Genomic DNA, 18,644 nt, shown 5'->3' with positions numbered 1-18,644 from the left:
AGGGAGGGAGGGGTGGGGCCGGGAGGGAGGGGGAGAGGCTTGTGAAGGGGCGTGGCCAGGCGGAAGGGGGGGAGGCCGCAGTTGCGCACTAGGTTCCTTTTGGGCCACTTTTCCAGCCACGCTCCAGTATTTGTGAGTCCGGCTTCAGTTCCAGGATCAGAACCATCGAGGAGTAAACGTTCAGTGTAGAACAATTCTGAGAATTGGGGGCGCACCGTAGATTCAGTAATCAGAAGCCCCCATGACACGGCGCACCCTCTCATTCCCAGAGGTCCACCTCCCGTGCATCATAGAAACCCTTCTGTTTGTGCCACAGAGGCCGGATAACCGGACCCCAGCACCTGCACCCGTGTGCCCAGGGTCCAGCCTTCCCCGGGCCCATGATGCCGCACACGCCAGTACCAGCCAGTGACAGGTGACAATCTGCTCCGTCAGGAAGGAGACTTCTTTACGATTGTTTTTTCTCCCCTGAATTCATAGTCAAATATCTTCAGCTCTATACAGCACAACTCCACACTGCGCCCCTAAAAATACCACAGTCACTTACAGTATAATGAAGCGTGTTCCTAATATATATTATCCTCACATGACTGAACATACTATTCCCCACATAGAACATCTGTTATACAGCTGCCCTAATTTACCCCCCCTGTGTACACAGCCCCCCCTGTATATACAGCCTCTCACCCCTGTATACACAGGCTCCCCCCTGTATACACAGCCTCTCCCCCCTGTATACACAGCCTCTCCCCCCTGTATACACAGCCTCTCCCCCCTGTATACACAGCCTCTCCCCCCTGTATACACAGCCTCTCCCCCCTGTATACACAGCCTCTCCCCCCTGTATACACAGCCTCTCCCCCCTGTATACACAGCCTCTCCCCCCTGTATACACAGCCTCTCCCCCCTGTATACACAGCCTCTCCCCCCTGTATACACAGCCTCTCCCCTCCTGTATACACAGCCTCTCCTCTCCTGTATACACAGCCTCCCCCCTGTATACACAGCCTCCCCCCTGTATACACAGCCTCCCCCCTGTATACACAGCCTCCCCCCTGTATACACAGCTTCTCCCCCCTGTATACACAGCCTCTCCCCCCTGTATACACAGCCTCTCCCCCCTGTATACACAGCCTCTCCCCCCCTGTATACACAGCCTCTCCTCTCCTGTATACACAGCCTCCCCCCTGTATACACAGCCTCTCCCCCCTGTATACACAGCCTCTCCCCCCTGTATACACAGCCTCTCCCCCCCTGTATACACAGCCTCTCCCCCCCTGTATACACAGCCTCTCCCCCCCCCTGTATACACAGCCTCTCCCCCCCCTGTATACACAGCCTCTCCCCCCCCTGTATACACAGCCTCTCCCCCCCTGTATACACAGCCTCTCCCCCCCTGTATACACAGCCTCTCCCCCCCTGTATACACAGCCTCTCCCCCCCCCCTGTATACACAGCCTCCCCCCCCCCCCTGTATACACAGCCTCTCCCCCCCCTGTATACACAGCCTCTCCCCCCCCCTGTATACACAGCCTCTCCCCCCCCCTGTATACACAGCCTCTCCCCCCCCTGTATACACAGCCTCTCCCCCCCCTGTATACACAGCCTCTCCCCCCCCTGTATACATGGCCTCTCCCCCCCCTGTATACATGGCCTCTCCCCCCCCCCCTGTATACATGGCCTCTCCCCCCCCCCTGTATACACAGCCTCTCCCCCCCCCTGTAACATTGAGGGTGCGGTCACATGTTGCAGTTAATACTGCATGGCCATCAGCTCCGAGGAGGCTTTAGCTGCAGTTTTGTCTATTGAACAGGTGAAAGACATTTGTGGAGCAGTTTCCCCTTCAAAATCAAATCCACCCGTTCAGTCCATGTCTTTCACCTGTTCAATTGACAAAACTGCAGCTAAAGCCTCCTCGGAGCTGATGGCCATGCAGTATTAACTGCAAGGTGTGAACAGTAGCGATAACTCCTCTCCATACCCTGCGCCCACATGTGCCAACAGCGCAGGTCATGTACAGCTCCAGAAAACACAGACAGATCTGGTGACATTGGGGCATAATACTAGAGCGAGTATTATGAATGATGGTGCTTATTGTGGATTACTACTATCCATAGAATATGTCAAAGATACAACATAGTTTGGGGTCCCAACTTTGCATCTCAAAAATGGGGGGCAGCTGACCCCATTCACACAGACGGGCAGAATGCAGAGCGGTACACGCATGCACGGGCACTTTCCAGGCACGTCTATGGGAGTTCTGAAAAAAGCAGAGCAAATTGGGGGACATTTACTATGGCGTTTCCGCCAGTTTTGTGGCGTTCTCACCGCATGTTCTGCTCTCCTACCTATTTATTAGCTGTCGGGGACAGAAAAAATGACTTTTTCCGCCTGCTCCGACTCTTCTCCGAAAAGGGGCGTGGCTTTGGCGGAGTGGAAACTCAGACACAATTACTATGTGTCACAGCCATTTTTGGGCGGTGTAAACTGGCGGAAAGTAGACCAAAAGAAAACACATTTCTGGGGCTCGGGACAGATTTTGGTCCCAGGGACAGAAAATGGGCTCGGGGACAGAAATGTCTCTGCACAGCTCTACAATATTATATGTGTGTCTTCTTACCGAGAGCTGGTCGGTAACCAAGCCAATGCAGACACCGACACTGTAAGTAAATGTCCCCCATTGACTTTTCTTTATCATTCTTGCTTTATTGAATTAGAGTAAAACAGATAACATCCAATTTGCAGTTTGTATGACACAGTTCACAATTACAGGTTATACATTGCTTGTATTTTGTATATTGTGAGAAGATGGCGATGAGGTAGTGAGAACTTTCTCTTGGATGTTGTAACATATATATCACAATACTATTAACCTTGATAACATTTAGTAAAGGTTATGAAAGATGTTAGAATAAGTGATAGGTAACAGGGGAGTTGGGAGATTGGGAGAGATGGGAGGGAAAGTTGGGTAAGGTTGGGGGTGGGGGACCTGGTCCGAGCTATTTGGTCATCTCGACAGTTATGTTATAGAATGGTGTTTAATTCTTGACTATTCTGCTATAGAAAGGTTTGTTGGAGACGATTTGAAAGTTATCCACGGCTCCCATGACTTTAGATATTTGTCCTGTGCTTTTTTGTTCTCTGCAGTGAGTTCTTCCATTTTTTGTAAATGGAGGACTTCGTTGAACCAGTCGGTAATAGAGGGGACTTCGGTGGTCTTCCATAGCCCAGGGATTAGCGTGCGAGCAGCATGAAACCTATTAATGGGTATTTGCTTCTTTCTATTTGTGTGGGAAATATGGATAGTAGCAACATTGAGGGATCATTACTGATCACACATCTTGTGATTTTTGTCATTATTTTACAGACATTTTCCCAAAAAGGTTGAATAATGGGGCACTCCCACCATATGTGTTTCATTGTCCCTATTGAACCTTTACATCGCCAGCATTCAATTGGGGATGTGGGGAAAATTTTGTGCAGTTTTGCAGGGACCCAATACCATCTAGATAGTATTTTGTAATTTGTTTCTTGGGACTTTGATGAGGTTGATATCTTATGAGTGCATTCATATGCTCTCAGCCACTCTTCTATTTAGCTCCTCTTCCCATGTTTTGGAGAATTGTGGAGGTAGATCAGCCCATTTATCGAGTAGGAGATTGTAAATGGCTGAGATCATGTGGGGGGTTGGAGCAGATGAGAGCCAGATTTCCTCAAATGGAGATAATTTTCTGTGTAGTTTTAGTTTAATTTTGTGCTTAAAGTAGAAGTTGGACAATTGTCTGTATTCCCATTGTGTTTTTGGGGGGCAGTTGATATTCTTGCTGAGTGTGTCGTAGGGTATCTAGAGGCGGTTTCTAGAAAGGTGATGAACCTCAATGGTTTGTGCTGATCTCTGAATATGTTAAGATAGTTTGCATTGGTCCCTGGTGGAAAGTCTGGATTGTCAGAGATTGGGGTGAGGGGACCATTATTTTCCAAGAGTCTTGTGGTTTCAGGTGATTTAGTCAGTATTTTCAATGTTTGGGCAGCGATAAATGGGAGGTTGTTTAACCGATGTGGAAGAAAAACAGAAGCAGAAGACCAGGGAAGGCCTGTCAGGGGCTGAGGGGAGATGTGTTCTTCAAGCTTTACCCATAGTTTAGATCTCTGGTGGAACCAGTCCGTTATTCGGGCCAGGGCTGCAGCATAAAAGTATCCTTTAAAGTCTGGTAGGCCTAGTCCACCTTGCGTTTTTCTACGTATTAGTGTATTTTTGGCTATTCTAGGTGTTGAGGGGTACCATAAGAATCGGTTTATTAAAGATGAGAGTTTGTTAAAGAAGATTTTTGGTAGTGAAATGGGTATGGTTTGAAATAGGTACAGTAGTTTTGGGAGAATGGTCATTTTTGTGCAATTAATTCTACCTAACCAGGAGATCTTTTTGGAACCCCATTTTGTAAGGTTTGGAGGAAGTTTTTATGGTTGTGAAGGTATATGGTCTCTGATTTTGCTGGTATTTGGACTCCTAGGTAAGTGAAGGCGTCCTTCTTCCATGTGAATGGGTATTTATTTTGTAGAGTGTTAATTAGAGATTCATTAAGCCCTATTCCTATAGCTGTGGATTTAGTCAGGTTGATTTTGTGGTTGCTGAACCTTCCAAATGTTTGTAGTGTGTCCATGAGATATGGGAGGGATTTGTCTGGATTAGTGAGGTATATTAACACGTCATCTGCGAATGCAGAACAAGTATAAGAGGTTTCTCCTATTCTGATTCCTGTTATTTTTGGGTGCTTTCTTATAGCTACCAGAAGGTGTTGGATGACTAATGCATACAGTAATGGTGAAAGGGGACATCCCTGTCTGGTGCCGTTGTTGATTGTAAATGTAGGGGAATATGTTCCGTTGATTCTGATTTGGGCTTTGGGTGATTTATATAGGGCCTGTATTTTTGTCAGCATGTTGTGCCCCATTCCTATTTGTTTTAAGGTTGCATCTAGGAATCTCCAGTCCACCCGGTCAAAAGCCTTCTCAGCGTCTAGAGATAAGGCGAGAAAGGGAGAAGATGTTTTATTTGCATGGTGGATGAGTGAGAAGGTCTTTAAAGTGTTATCTCTAGCTTCTCTGTTTGGTATAAATCCTACTTGGTCCGGATGGACTAGAGATCCGAGGAGGTTGGACAATCCTCTGGCTATGAGTTTGGCGAATATTTTTGTGTCTGTATTTATAAGTGAGATGGGTCTATAGCTTTGGCACAATTGAGGGTCTTTCCCCTCTTTGGGTATAACAGTAACGTATGCATGGAGGAAGGAGGGTGGGAATTGTACAGTGTCAGAGACCGCGTTGAAGGTTTCTAAAAGGGGGGGTATTACTACTTCCATTATTGTTTTATAGAATATGGCGGTATAGCCATCTGGCCCTGGGCTCTTACCATTAGGTAAGGAGTGTATGACTTGACGCAGTTCCTCTGCTGTGAAGGGTTCTTCCAAGCGGTCTGTTTCTTCTTTTGATATTGTGGGAAGTGAAGTCTCTTGAATATATTGTGCTAGAGTTTTGACTGCTGATGGGGGCACATTGGTTGTGGAAGGTTGGGGGAGGTTATAGAGCTCTGAGTAATAATCAGTAAATGATTTAGCAATTTCCTCTGTCTTGTGCACAATAGAGCCTGTTGCTGTTTTTATATTGGGAATAAAGGATGCCGCTTTTTTATCCCTTAACCCCTTCCCGACATTTGACGTAATAGTACTGCATCGCGGGAGGTGCGTTCCCGCAAAATGCAGTACTATTACGTCAAGCTTCTGGCGCCGGCTCCTGAACGGAGCCGGCGCCAGAAGCTGCGGGTGTCGGCTATATATTATAGCCGACACCCGCCTCTAACACCCGCGATCGGAGATTTCTCCGATCGCGGGTGTTAACCCCTAACACGCCGCGGTCGCGCTGACCGCGGCGTGTTAGAGGCATTTAAAGTTACCTGAAATTGAATCGGACCCCCCCGCGGCGCTTACCGGGGGGGTCCGCTGCTCCGATCGCAGCCCCGGGACTGCCGGTGCCCGGGGCTGCGAGATCTCCCTCCGGAAGCCGGGTCCGTGCCTCCTGGCAGGACCCGGCTGTAAGACACTGGGCATGCGCAGCATGCTCAGTGTCTTACATTACACAGTGCAATACATCTGTATTGCACTGTGTAACCTGTAAAATAGCTTGAACAAGTGATCAGAAGATCACTTATTCAAGCTTAGATGTCAGTAACAGTAAAAAAAGTAAAAATAAATAAATAAACGTTTTTTACAATAAAAATAAATAATAAAAGAAAGTGAAAGTCCCCCCAAACACCACATTTCCCTTTACACAAGTAATAAAGTATAAAAAACACTAAATCACAAAAAAAACCCCACTTATTTGGTATCGATGCGTCCGTAACAATCTGTACAATAAATCCTAATCATAATTGGACCCGCTCGGTGAACGTGGTAAAAAAAAAAACCCAAAAACATGTCAAAAATTAAAACTTTTTATCAAATTGCTTTACAAAAAATGTTCTAAAAAGTGATCCGAAAAAGTTACAAGCACCAAAATGATACCAATAAAAAGAGCAACTTGTCACGCAAAAAATAAGCTTACAACCAGCTCCGTAAACCAAAAAATACTATAATTATGCCGCTATAAAAATGGCAATACTAAAACAAATGCAGTTTTTTCTATTCTAGTTTTCCTTCAATAAAATTGGACAAATATAAATAAAACTATATAAATGAGGTATCACCATAATCGTAGTGATCCGTAGAATAAAGATAATATAGTATTGTTATGCTACAGTGAACACCCCCCCCCCCAAAAATGCTAAAAATCCAAAAGAAGAATTGATGATTTTATTTTCCTCCACACGTAAAAAGTTAATAAAATTGCTTCAATAAGCTAAAAACCCACTAAAATAAAGTTTTTTTTACAGTGCATCTCGTCTCGCAAAAAATAAGCCCTTATTTGTCTAAATTGCTTAAAAAATAAATAAAGATTGTATAGCCTATAGCCAACGAGCGTTGTTATAGAACGGTGCGGCGGGTAGTGACTTTCCAACACCGGTCAGGGTAAGACGGCAGCTGTTCACTGATCGGGGTAGGACGGCGGCTGTTCCTGACAGCCATCCATCCTGCCCCATGGACCAGAAGGGTTACGTCCCCCCCACACACCCCCAGTTTATTATTGCTGCTATTGGCTCATCAATTCAGACCAGCCAATAGCAGCGAATTTACTTATGACGTCAGTAATACCGGTCACTATGTCTATAGACACGGTGATCGGGGCAGGGTGGCGGCTGTTCCTGACAGCCACCAATTTTGCCTTGCGGTCCAGAGGGGTTTTGTTTCCCCCCTCTGTCCATGTTTGCCGCTATTGGCTGGTCGATTTGGTCCAGCCAAAAGCAGCAATATTCGTCACAATGGGCATCGCTAGGGTGAATAAGAGCAACACTTGGCGATAATTTCCCTACGAAAAACGAAGATATGGTACAAAAGCGCTGGCTGTGCACATTGTACAGATGATGCTGTACAACTCTTACGAGCTGTTCCAATGTGCAGGTCCTGCCGTATCATTTCTCCGTTTTCAAGAGGAAGGTATTAAGAAACTAATATTGGGACAAGAAGGACGGGCCCCAGTACCTCTGGTTTAGATGTTCCCGTGTTTTGCCAGGACAGCATTTTCCCGGTGAATTCTGCTGCTTCTAATGGTAGGACTCAATAAAGAGTCTGTTCCAAAAGAGGAGTTAGGATGGACACTATATACTAAGGATGGACACTATATACTAAGGATGGACACTATATACTAAGGATGGACACTATATACTAAGGATGGACACTATATACTAAGGATGGACACTATATACTAAGGATGGACACTATATACTAAGGATGGACACTATATACTAAGGATGGACACTATATACTAAGGATGGACACTATATACTAAGGATGGACACTATATACTAAGGATGGACACTATATACTAAGGATGGACACTATATACTAAGGATGGACACTATATACTAAGGATGGACACTATATACTAAGGATGGACACTATATACTAAGGATGGACACTATATACTAAGGATGGACACTATATACTAAGGATGGACACTATATACTAAGGATGGACACTATATACTAAGGATGGACACTATATACTAAGGATGGACACTATATACTAAGGATGGACACTATATACTAAGGATGGACACTACATACTACTTAGAGACCTGCAACAACTCTAGAGTGACTAAAGTTTAGTTGGTTCCCTGGTATATTCTACCTCCTTATACGCAACACATTCACAATTCACGCCCAACCTGTTGTGAATTAATTTTCGGTAAAATTAATAATTGTAACAACTGTTATGTCCCGTTGCTCCCTATACCCCTCCATTATTTCATAAGGGGCGCCACATAACGGGCACTGAACTCTCCAGAAATAATTGCATTTTCCATCTTGGACTCCATTGCACATCATATTTGGAAACCACCTGTATGTTCAAAATGCTCATTTCACCACGTGTATTACACTACACCACATATTACACCTTGCTATATTCCCCAAGGGGTGTACATTCAACAATTAGGGTCACTTTTCGGGTTTTCCTCTGTTTTGGTACCACTACGTCTCTCCAAATGCATCCTGACACATGTGAAGGATTTCAAATTTGGCCTCTAAAAGACAAACATCCCTCTTTTCCTCTACTGTGCGCCCATAAAGCATTTTATATGCACATGTGGGGTACTTCTACACTCGGGAGAAATAGTTTTACACCTTTTTTGGGGTTATTTAATATATTATCCCTTCTGGCTTACATAAATTAGGGGTAAAGTGACATTTATAGGAAAATTTTCACCTTTTTAATGATTAGGGCCTAATTGGATCATTCACCTGTAGGGTCAAATACATATATTACACATTGCAAAATTCTCTAAGGGGTGTGCATTCAAAAATTAGGGTCACTTTTTGGATTCTTCTCTGTTTTATACCACTAGGGTTCTCCAAATGCATGTCAAACATTTCTGTCAAATTTGGCTTCTAAAAGGCAAACATTCCCCTTTCCTTTTACTGTGCGCCCATACAACATTTTATATACACATGTGGGGTACTTCTACACTTGAGAGAAATAGGTTTACACATTTTGGGGGGTTATTAAATTTTTTTATCCCTTGTGGCTATATAAAATTAGGAGTAAAATGACCTTTATAAGAAAATGTTCACCTTTTATCTATTTAAGTCCTAATTAAATCAAACACCTTTACGTACAAATACACATATTACACCTTGCTAAATTCTCTAAGGGGTGTGCTTTCCAAAATGGTGACACTTGTTGGGGTTCCGCTCTGTTTTGGTACCACTACGGCTCTCTAAATGCATCCTGACACATGTAAAGGATGTCTGTCAAATTTGGCTTCTAAAAGGCCAACGCCCCTCTTTCCCTTCTGAGCTTCACTGCGTACCCATACAACATTTTATTTGCATGTGTGGGGCAATTTTATACTCGGGAGAAATGCTAGTACACATTTTTGGGGTTTGTTTCATCTTTAATGCCTTATGGGATACAAAAATTAGCCGTAAAAGTGACTTTTTTGGGAAAATGTTCACCTTTTTCCTTTTAGGGACCTAATTGAAGCAAACACCTGTAGGGGAAAATACACATATTACACCTTGCTGAATTCTCCAAAGGGTGCACTTTCCAAAATGGTGACACTTGTTGGGGTTCCCCTCTGTTTTGGTACCACTAGGGCTCTCCAAATGCATCCTGACACATGTAAAGGATGATTGTCAAATCTGGCTTCTAAAAGGCCAAAGCCCCTCTTTCCCTTCTGAGCTTCACTGCGTACCCATACAACATTTTATGTGCAAAAGTGGTGCAGTTCTGTGCTTAGGAGAAATAGTTTTACACATTTATGGGGTTGTTTAATCTTTTATCCCTTGTGGCTTACAAAAATTTGGGGTAAAAGTGACTTTGAGAACATTTTCACCTTTTTTCCCTTTTGGGGCCTAATTGAATCAAACACCTGTTGGGGGAAATACACAAATTACACCTTGCTAAACTCTCCGAGGGGTGTACTTTCCAAAATGGTGTCTCATGTTGGGGCTTTCCTCTGTTTTGGTACCATTACGGCTCTCCAAATGCATTCTGACACATGAAAACTTTTTCAGCCATATTTGCCCTGCAAAAACGAAACAACGCTCTTTCCCTTCCAGGTGCCCCCCTGGGCCCGTACAGCAGGGTACAGTGACAAAATGGGCATTGGCATGCTCAGGAGGAATTGCCCTAAACATTGTAAAATGCATTTTCCTTTTTAACCCATTGTGAAGGTGCAAATTTTAGTGTTCAATGAATCTATAGTAAGATAAAATTACATTTCTCTAATTTCACTTTCATTTATCTTTCACCCTCATGAAACGCTCAAAGGGTTAACAAAATTCCCAAAGCTTGTTTTGAATATTTTGAGGGGTGTAGTTTCTAAAATGGTGTCATTTGTGGGGGGTTTCTGTCATGTGGGCCTTATAAAGTCACTTCTAACTAAACTGACCCTCCAAAAGTAGGTTTTGATGATTTTCGTGAAAATCTGAAAAATTGCACCTAAAGTTATAAGCCTCCTAACATCCTAAATAAAGGAAAAGAGGTTTGAAAAATGATGCCAAGTTAAAGCAGACATGTGGAAAATATTAGTTATCAAGTTATTTTAGTGATATGACCAACTTTCCAAAAAGTAGAAAATTTTGAATTTGGAAAACATTGTTTTTTTCAAAATTTTTGCCAAATTTCCATTTATTTCATAAATAAATACTAAACATATTGATTAAATTTCTCAACCAGCATGAAGTACAATGTGTCACGAAAAAACAATCTCAAAATCAACTGGATATGTTAAAGCGTTCCAAAGTTATAACCACTTAAAAAGACACATGTCAGATTTTAAAAAATGGGCCGTGTCAGGAAGGTGAAAAGTGGCTTCAGCGTTAAGGGGTTAAAGCTCTGGCTAGATATTTGCCTGGTTTATTGCTCCATTCATATATTGTTCGGGAGCAGATCTGATGAAGTCTTTTTTTGTTTGGTTTCCATTAATGTGTTAATCTCATGTCTGACCAGAGTGAGTTCTCTAAGTGTTTCTAGTTGTAAGGATAGTTTATGTTTATTTTCAAGGGTGTGTAATTTTGTGAGAAGTTCTTGGAGTTTGGCTTCTGCCACTCTCTTTAATCGTGCTCCGTGTTTAATTAAAACTCCCCTAAATGAGCCTTTCAGTGTTTCCCAGCGTGTGGTGGGTGTTGTTGTGTCTCGATTATGTTCTTTCTTAAGTGTTGTTGCTTGTTCTTTTAGTTCTGCGAGGCAGTTTGGATTCTTTAGTAGCGATTCGTTTAGTTTCCAGTTATATGAAGACCGTTTTGGGGGGAATAGTGCTAGCGTACAGAATACTGGGGCATGGTCGGAGAGGAGTATTGAACCTATTTGGGAGTTTTGAGCTATGGAAAGCAGTTTGTGTTGCGTGAAGATATAATCTATTCTACTGTATGAGTTGTGTGGTGTTGAGAAGAAGGTATAGTCTTTAACTTCCGGGTTTTGTAGTCTCCAGATGTCACAAAGCTGCATTCTTTTAAGTTCTTTTCTAATTCTGTTCAGTTTATTGTAGGAGATGGATGATTTACCTGACGATGTGTCTATCACTGGGTTTAATGCCAAGTTGAAATCACCTACAAGGACTAGTGATCCCCGTGTGAATAAGCACAATTCATCTAGTATATTAATTATGAAATTCGTTTGGTCTATGTTTGGAGCATAGATGTTGGCGATAGTAAATAATGTACCTTGAATATCACATCTCAGGAATAGAAACCTGGCGTTATTGTCAGTTTTGATCTCTTTAATCTTAAAAGGAACACTTTTGTGAATGAAAATTGATACACCTTTTGACTTTCCTTCTGGGTTGGTGCAGTGGAAAGATGTTGGGTAATATCTGTTTCTAGTGTCTGGAGTGTGGTTAGTTTTAAAGTGTGTTTCTTGGAGACACAATGGGGCACACTTACTTACCCGGTCCATTCGCGATCCAGCGGCGCGTTCTCTGCTCTGGATTCGGGTCCAGCCGGGATTTATGAATGTAGTTCTTCCGCCGTCCACCAGGTGGCGCTGCTGCGCTGAAAGTCATCTCATCGCGCCGGAATGCACCACCTCGAACCAGGTGAAGGTAAGCGCTCCCCAAGCGACACTTTTTCGGTTTTTAAATGCGGCGGTTTTTCCGAATACGTCGGGTTTTCGTTCGGCCACGCCCCCCGATTTCCGTCGCGCGCATGCCGGCGCCGATGCGCCACAATCCGATCGCGTGCGCCACAATCCCGGGGTAATTCAGGTACAATCGGCGCAAATCGGAAATATTCGGGTAACACGTCAGGAAAACGCAAATCGGGCCCTTAGTAAATGACCCCCAATATGTGAACTTTTTGCTTGTGCATTGTGTAGAGGAGTTTAGATCTCTTTTCTGGTTGGTTGAGTCCTTTTATATTGAGAGATGCTATTTTTAATGATGAAAGCATTTTCCTTTTATAGTCAAGTTTATGTATAGCTTATTTCAGTTTAAGTTGACCAGGGATGGGGGTTGAGGTGAGATTAGGGTAAGGAGGAGAGGAAAGAACTGGGTACCGGACTTAAAAGAGAAAAGCCGGGCTTTATCTAATGTTCGATGCAGTTAAGCAGCGTAGGAACCGTAATACTATATTACAGCTTAGCCTATTGGGGGGTAGATGTTTAGGTCGTATGGGCGTTTTCATACGTGTCCGTGCGGGCCTATGTATGGTTAGGATGATCGGTGTGGTGTGTTCTGGGGTATTATAGAGTAGAATTGAGTGTGGGGGGGGAGTCCTTGAGGGTCCGGGGAATTTAAAATTTTTCCGGAGGGAATGTATTTTCTTGGTATGAGATGGTGTATCTAAATAAGGTCTGGGAGAGGAGTGTTTTGTTTGGGACCTGAGGATCATTTTGATTCTTAGTAAAGGAAAAATATTGTAGCACAGTTTTGTGTTGACAGAGATTGAATATTGAATCTTACATGGTAGATCTAAACTCGTGCTCTATAATGTGTTCAGAGCCCCTAGTGAGGTCGCGGTTCCTGATTTTATGTAATGGTGGATCAGTCTTGGATCCGCTATAGTGGGGTGTTTTATGTTGGAGACCGCGTGCTCACTCTGGGGTCCAGTAACGTTTATATAGTAACAAAACCTATAGAATACATAACTATCTGGCAAGAAAATTTGTGTAACACAAGTGTCTTAATATATAGTGTGTGATACCCGTAACGAGTTCGCGGCTCCCATTTTTGTGTTCTTGCGAACGAATCTTTAGGGTATCGATTTATGTGGAGTGATGCATGGTGGGTACCGCGAAGTCGCTCCGGTTCACAGTTAATAAATGCGCCTATAAACATTATATAATATCTATACAGTTTGGTTTAGCAGAAAGGCATTACAGTTACTGGTAGGTTTAACATCACCAGATTGTGTTGTTTTACTGTTCATCTTCTTGGAAGGTTTCAGTTGTAGGTTGTCTGTTAGCTCTCTGCCTCTGAGGTCGAGGGGTGTATGTTCTGTAAGAAGGATCTTGATTCCATGTCGCAGCTCTTGGTGCTTGTCTTTGTGTTTGGTCGCGGAAGGGGTCATCCCAGTTGGGGAGCGTAATAGGTGGGAGGTTGAGCTCGTCGAGGAACGATGTCAGATCTTCAGGATGTGTCAGCGTTACTTGCTTGCTTCCTAGTTTAGCATGCAAAGCGAATGGGAATCCCCACCTGTAGATGATGTTTTTATCTTGGAGAAGTGATAGCAATGGACGTAGCATAGCTCTTTGGCGTAGAGTTCTCCTTGATAAGTCAGGGAATAAAGTTATTTTTGCTCCGTCGAAGTCTATTTCGCCTCTATTACGTACTTTCTGCATTATTTGTTCTTTAAGCGCATCATAATGTATGCGACAGATTACGTCTCGTGGTCTCGAGGGGTCGGCACTTCTTGCTCTAAGAGCTCTGTGTGCTCTATCTATCTCAATTGGAGTATCTGGTCGACGATCTAGAAGGCCATTGAAGATTCCAGTAAGGGTGGGAATTAGATCTGTTGTGTGTGTAGCTTCTGGGAGACTATTTGTGCCGCTAGATGGCGCTGTTGGCTTTCTTGGCTATTTGTGGAGGCTTGCAGGTCCAGTAATGTGGAGGAAACCTCTGATTTAAAGGCTTCTAGCTCTTCTATTCTGTCTTGTAAAGAAGATACATCTGATTGGACTTTTTGTAGGTCCTGTCTCCAGGCTCCTTTCAATTCAGATGCAAGAGAGTCCATATCACTTTTTGATGGCAGAAGAGCCAGTAATGCTTGTAGCTCAGGGTGGTCTTTCAGTGCTAGGACTGCTTCCTCAGGTGGGGGTAAGTTTGTGAGAGTCTTAGCATAGATTTTTGTGAAATGTTAGTGGTTAAGGTCTCTGTTGGTGCACCTTGATCATTTTCATTGCCATTAGTTTCACAGTTTGTGGCTTGCTTTGTAGCATTAGTTTTGATTATTTGAGGGGTTTCTGGTGAACCAAATAGTGTGCGCTTTGAGGGAGGACTATTTCCTAAGCCTCCAGTGTTCCCTGCTCCTTTTTTGTTGGAGTGAGGATTTTGCTGTTGGGGCTTGTGTGGAGGAGCCATGATATGTGAGTCTTTTGAGCTTTTGGCACTCTCAGGGTTAAGTGTGTGTCTATAGCTGGCTTGGTCTGTGAGGCTTATCAGTGCAGACTTAGCCCTTATCTCAGTGATTGGAGTGGCTGACTCACCCTTCTGTCCTGTCTTATTGTTTTCCTTATCTTCTGATGTTGGTCTCTTCACTGCTTGTCCTGCACCACATGGAGAGAGCGTGCAGGGCCTCCTGAGGAAGCTGAGCGCTTCTGTAACAAGGTGTAAAAGTTGCAGATGGGTGCAATTGGGATTCCCCGGTCTTGCAGCCTCTTAGAGGATCTTCTTGTGTCGGACTCCCCCATATACGAAGAGTTGCAGACCCCTAATTGTTGTGGCCCAGAGCAGAGCTCTCTTACATGCTGCTTCTCTGCATGGCAGCTAGACACGCCCCCGAGAGCTGCTATCACACTGCTTGTCAGGAGGGGCTGATATGTGGAGAGCTGCTATCACACGGCTTGTCAGGAGAGGCTGATATGTGGAGAGCTGCTATCACACGGCTTGTCAGGAGGGGCTGATATGTGGAGAGCTGCTATCACACGGCTTGTCAGGAGGGGCTGATATGTGGAGAGCTGCTATCACACTGCTTGTCAGGAGGGGCTGATATGTGGAGAGCTGCTATCACACTGCTTGTCAGGAGAGGCTGATATGTGGAGAGCTGCTATCACACTGCTTGTCAGGAGAGGCTGATATGTGGAGAGCTGCTATCACACGGCTTGTCAGGAGAGGCTGATATGTGGAGAGCTGCTATCACACTGCTTGTCAGGAGAGGCTGATATGTGGAGAGCCGCTATCACACGGCTTGTCAGGAGAGGCTGATATGTGGAGAGCTGCTATCACACGGCTTGTCAGGAGAGGCTGATATGTGGAGAGCTGCTATCACACGGCTTGTCAGGAGAGGCTGATATGTGGAGAGCTGCTATCACACTGCTTGTCAGGAGAGGCTGATATGTGGAGAGCTGCTATCACACTGCTTGTCAGGAGAGGCTGATATGTGGAGAGCCGCTATCACACGGCTTGTCAGGAGAGGCTGATATGTGGAGAGCTGCTATCACACGGCTTGTCAGGAGAGGCTGATATGTGGAGAGCTGCTATCACACGGCTTGTCAGGAGAGGCTGATATGTGGAGAGCTGCTATCACACTGCTTGTCAGGAGAGGCTGATATGTGGAGAGCTGCTATCACACTGCTTGTCAGGAGGGGCTGATATGTGGAGAGCTGCTATCACACTGCTTGTCAGGAAGGGCTGATATGTGGAGAGCTGCTATCACACGGCTTGTCAGGAGGGGCTGATATGTGGAGAGCTGCTATCACACTGCTTGTCAGGAGGGGCTGATATGTGGAGAGCTGCTATCACACTGCTTGTCAGGAGAGGCTGATATGTGGAGAGCTGCTATCACACGGCTTGTCAGGAGAGGCTGATATGTGGAGAGCTGCTATCACACGGCTTGTCAGGAGGGGCTGATATGTGGAGAGCTGCTATCACACGGCTTGTCAGGAGGGGCTGATATGTGGAGAGCTGCTATCACACGGCTTGTCAGGAGGGGCTGATATGTGGAGAGCTGCTATCACACTGCTTGTCAGGAGAGGCTGATATGTGGAGAGCTGCTATCACACTGCTTGTCAGGAGGGGCTGATATGTGGAGAGCTGCTATCACACTGCTTGTCAGGAGAGGCTGATATGTGGAGAGCTGCTATCACACGGCTTGTCAGGAGGGGCTGATATGTGGAGAGCTGCTATCACACTGCTTGTCAGGAGAGGCTGATATGTGGAGAGCTGCTATCACACTGCTTGTCAGGAGAGGCTGATATGTGGAGAGCTGCTATCACACGGCTTGTCAGGAGGGGCTGATATGTGGAGAGCTGCTATCACACGGCTTGTCAGGAGGGGCTGATATGTGGAGAGCTGCTATCACACGGCTTGTCAGGAGAGGCTGATATGTGGAGAGCTGCTATCACACGGCTTGTCAGGAGGGGCTGATATGTGGAGAGCTGCTATCACACGGCTTGTCAGGAGGGGCTGATATGTGGAGAGCTGCTATCACACGGCTTGTCAGGAGGGGCTGATATGTGGAGAGCTGCTATCACACTGCTTGTCAGGAGGGGCTGATATGTGGAGAGCTGCTATCACACGGCTTGTCAGGAGAGGCTGATATGTGGAGAGCTGCTATCACACTGCTTGTCAGGAGAGGCTGATATGTGGAGAGCTGCTATCACACGGCTTGTCAGGAGGGGCTGATATGTGGAGAGCTGCTATCACACTGCTTGTCAGGAGAGGCTGATATGTGGAGAGCTGCTATCACACGGCTTGTCAGGAGGGGCTGATATGTGGAGAGCTGCTATCACACGGCTTGTCAGGAGGGGCTGATATGTGGAGAGCTGCTATCACACTGCTTGTCAGGAGGGGCTGATATGTGGAGAGCTGCTATCACACGGCTTGTCAGGAGAGGCTGATATGTGGAGAGCTGCTATCACACTGCTTGTCAGGAAGGGCTGATATGTGGAGAGCTGCTATCACACTGCTTGTCAGGAGGGGCTGATATGTGGAGAGCTGCTATCACACTGCTTGTCAGGAGGGGCTGATATGTGGAGAGCTGCTATCACACTGCTTGTCAGGAGGGGCTGATATGTGGAGAGCTGCTATCACACGGCATGTCAGGAGGGGCTGATATGTGGAGAGCTGCTATCACACGGCTTGTCAGGAGGGGCTGATATGTGGAGAGCTGCTATCACACTGCTTGTCAGGAAGGGCTGATATGTGGAGAGCTGCTATCACACGGCTTGTCAGGAGGGGCTGATATGTGGAGAGCTGCTATCACACTGCTTGTCAGGAGGGGCTGATATGTGGAGAGCTGCTATCACACTGCTTGTCAGGAGGGGCTGATATGTGGAGAGCTGCTATCACACTGCTTGTCAGGAGAGGCTGATATGTGGAGAGCTGCTATCACACTGCTTGTCAGGAGGGGCTGATATGTGGAGAGCTGCTATCACACGGCTTGTCAGGAGAGGCTGATATGTGGAGAGCTGCTATCACACTGCTTGTCAGGAAGGGCTGATATGTGGAGAGCTGCTATCACACTGCTTGTCAGGAGGGGCTGATATGTGGAGAGCTGCTATCACACTGCTTGTCAGGAGGGGCTGATATGTGGAGAGCTGCTATCACACTGCTTGTCAGGAGGGGCTGATATGTGGAGAGCTGCTATCACACGGCATGTCAGGAGGGGCTGATATGTGGAGAGCTGCTATCACACGGCTTGTCAGGAGGGGCTGATATGTGGAGAGCTGCTATCACACTGCTTGTCAGGAAGGGCTGATATGTGGAGAACTGCTATCACACGGCTTGTCAGGAGGGGCTGATATGTGGAGAGCTGCTATCACACTGCTTGTCAGGAGGGGCTGATATGTGGAGAGCTGCTATCACACTGCTTGTCAGGAGGGGCTGATATGTGGAGAGCTGCTATCACACTGCTTGTCAGGAGAGGCTGATATGTGGAGAGCTGCTATCACACGGCTTGTCAGGAGGGGCTGATATGTGGAGAGCTGCTATCACACTGCTTGTCAGGAGGGGCTGATATGTGGAGAGCTGCTATCACACGGCTTGTCAGGAGGGGCTGATATGTGGAGAGCTGCTATCACACGGCTTGTCAGGAGGGGCTGATATGTGGAGAGCTGCTATCACACGGCTTGTCAGGAGGGGCTGATATGTGGAGAGCTGCTATCACACTGCTTGTCAGGAGGGGCTGATATGTGGAGAGCTGCTATCACACTGCTTGTCAGGAGAGGCTGATATGTGGAGAGCTGCTATCACACGGCTTGTCAGGAGGGGCTGATATGTGGAGAGCTGCTATCACACGGCTTGTCAGGAGGGGCTGATATGTGGAGAGCTGCTATCACACTGCTTGTCAGGAGGGGCTGATATGTGGAGAGCTGCTATCACACTGCTTGTCAGGAGAG

General features: G+C 45.7%; 1 protein-coding gene across 1 annotated transcript in view; it reads left to right on the top strand.

Moving 5' to 3' along the window:
* The window catches only part of LOC140108505 (complement C5-like), a gene marked incomplete at its 3' end in the record, with an annotated part of 131,552 nt that overhangs the window by 66,567 nt on the left and 46,341 nt on the right, over nucleotides 1-18,644 (top strand). The window lies entirely within an intron of this gene.

The sequence above is a fragment of the Engystomops pustulosus genome, unplaced genomic scaffold (assembly GCF_040894005.1).
Source record: "Engystomops pustulosus unplaced genomic scaffold, aEngPut4.maternal MAT_SCAFFOLD_140, whole genome shotgun sequence".
Taxonomy (NCBI): domain Eukaryota; kingdom Metazoa; phylum Chordata; class Amphibia; order Anura; family Leptodactylidae; genus Engystomops; species Engystomops pustulosus.
This window is presented reverse-complemented; position numbering and strand designations above follow the sequence as displayed.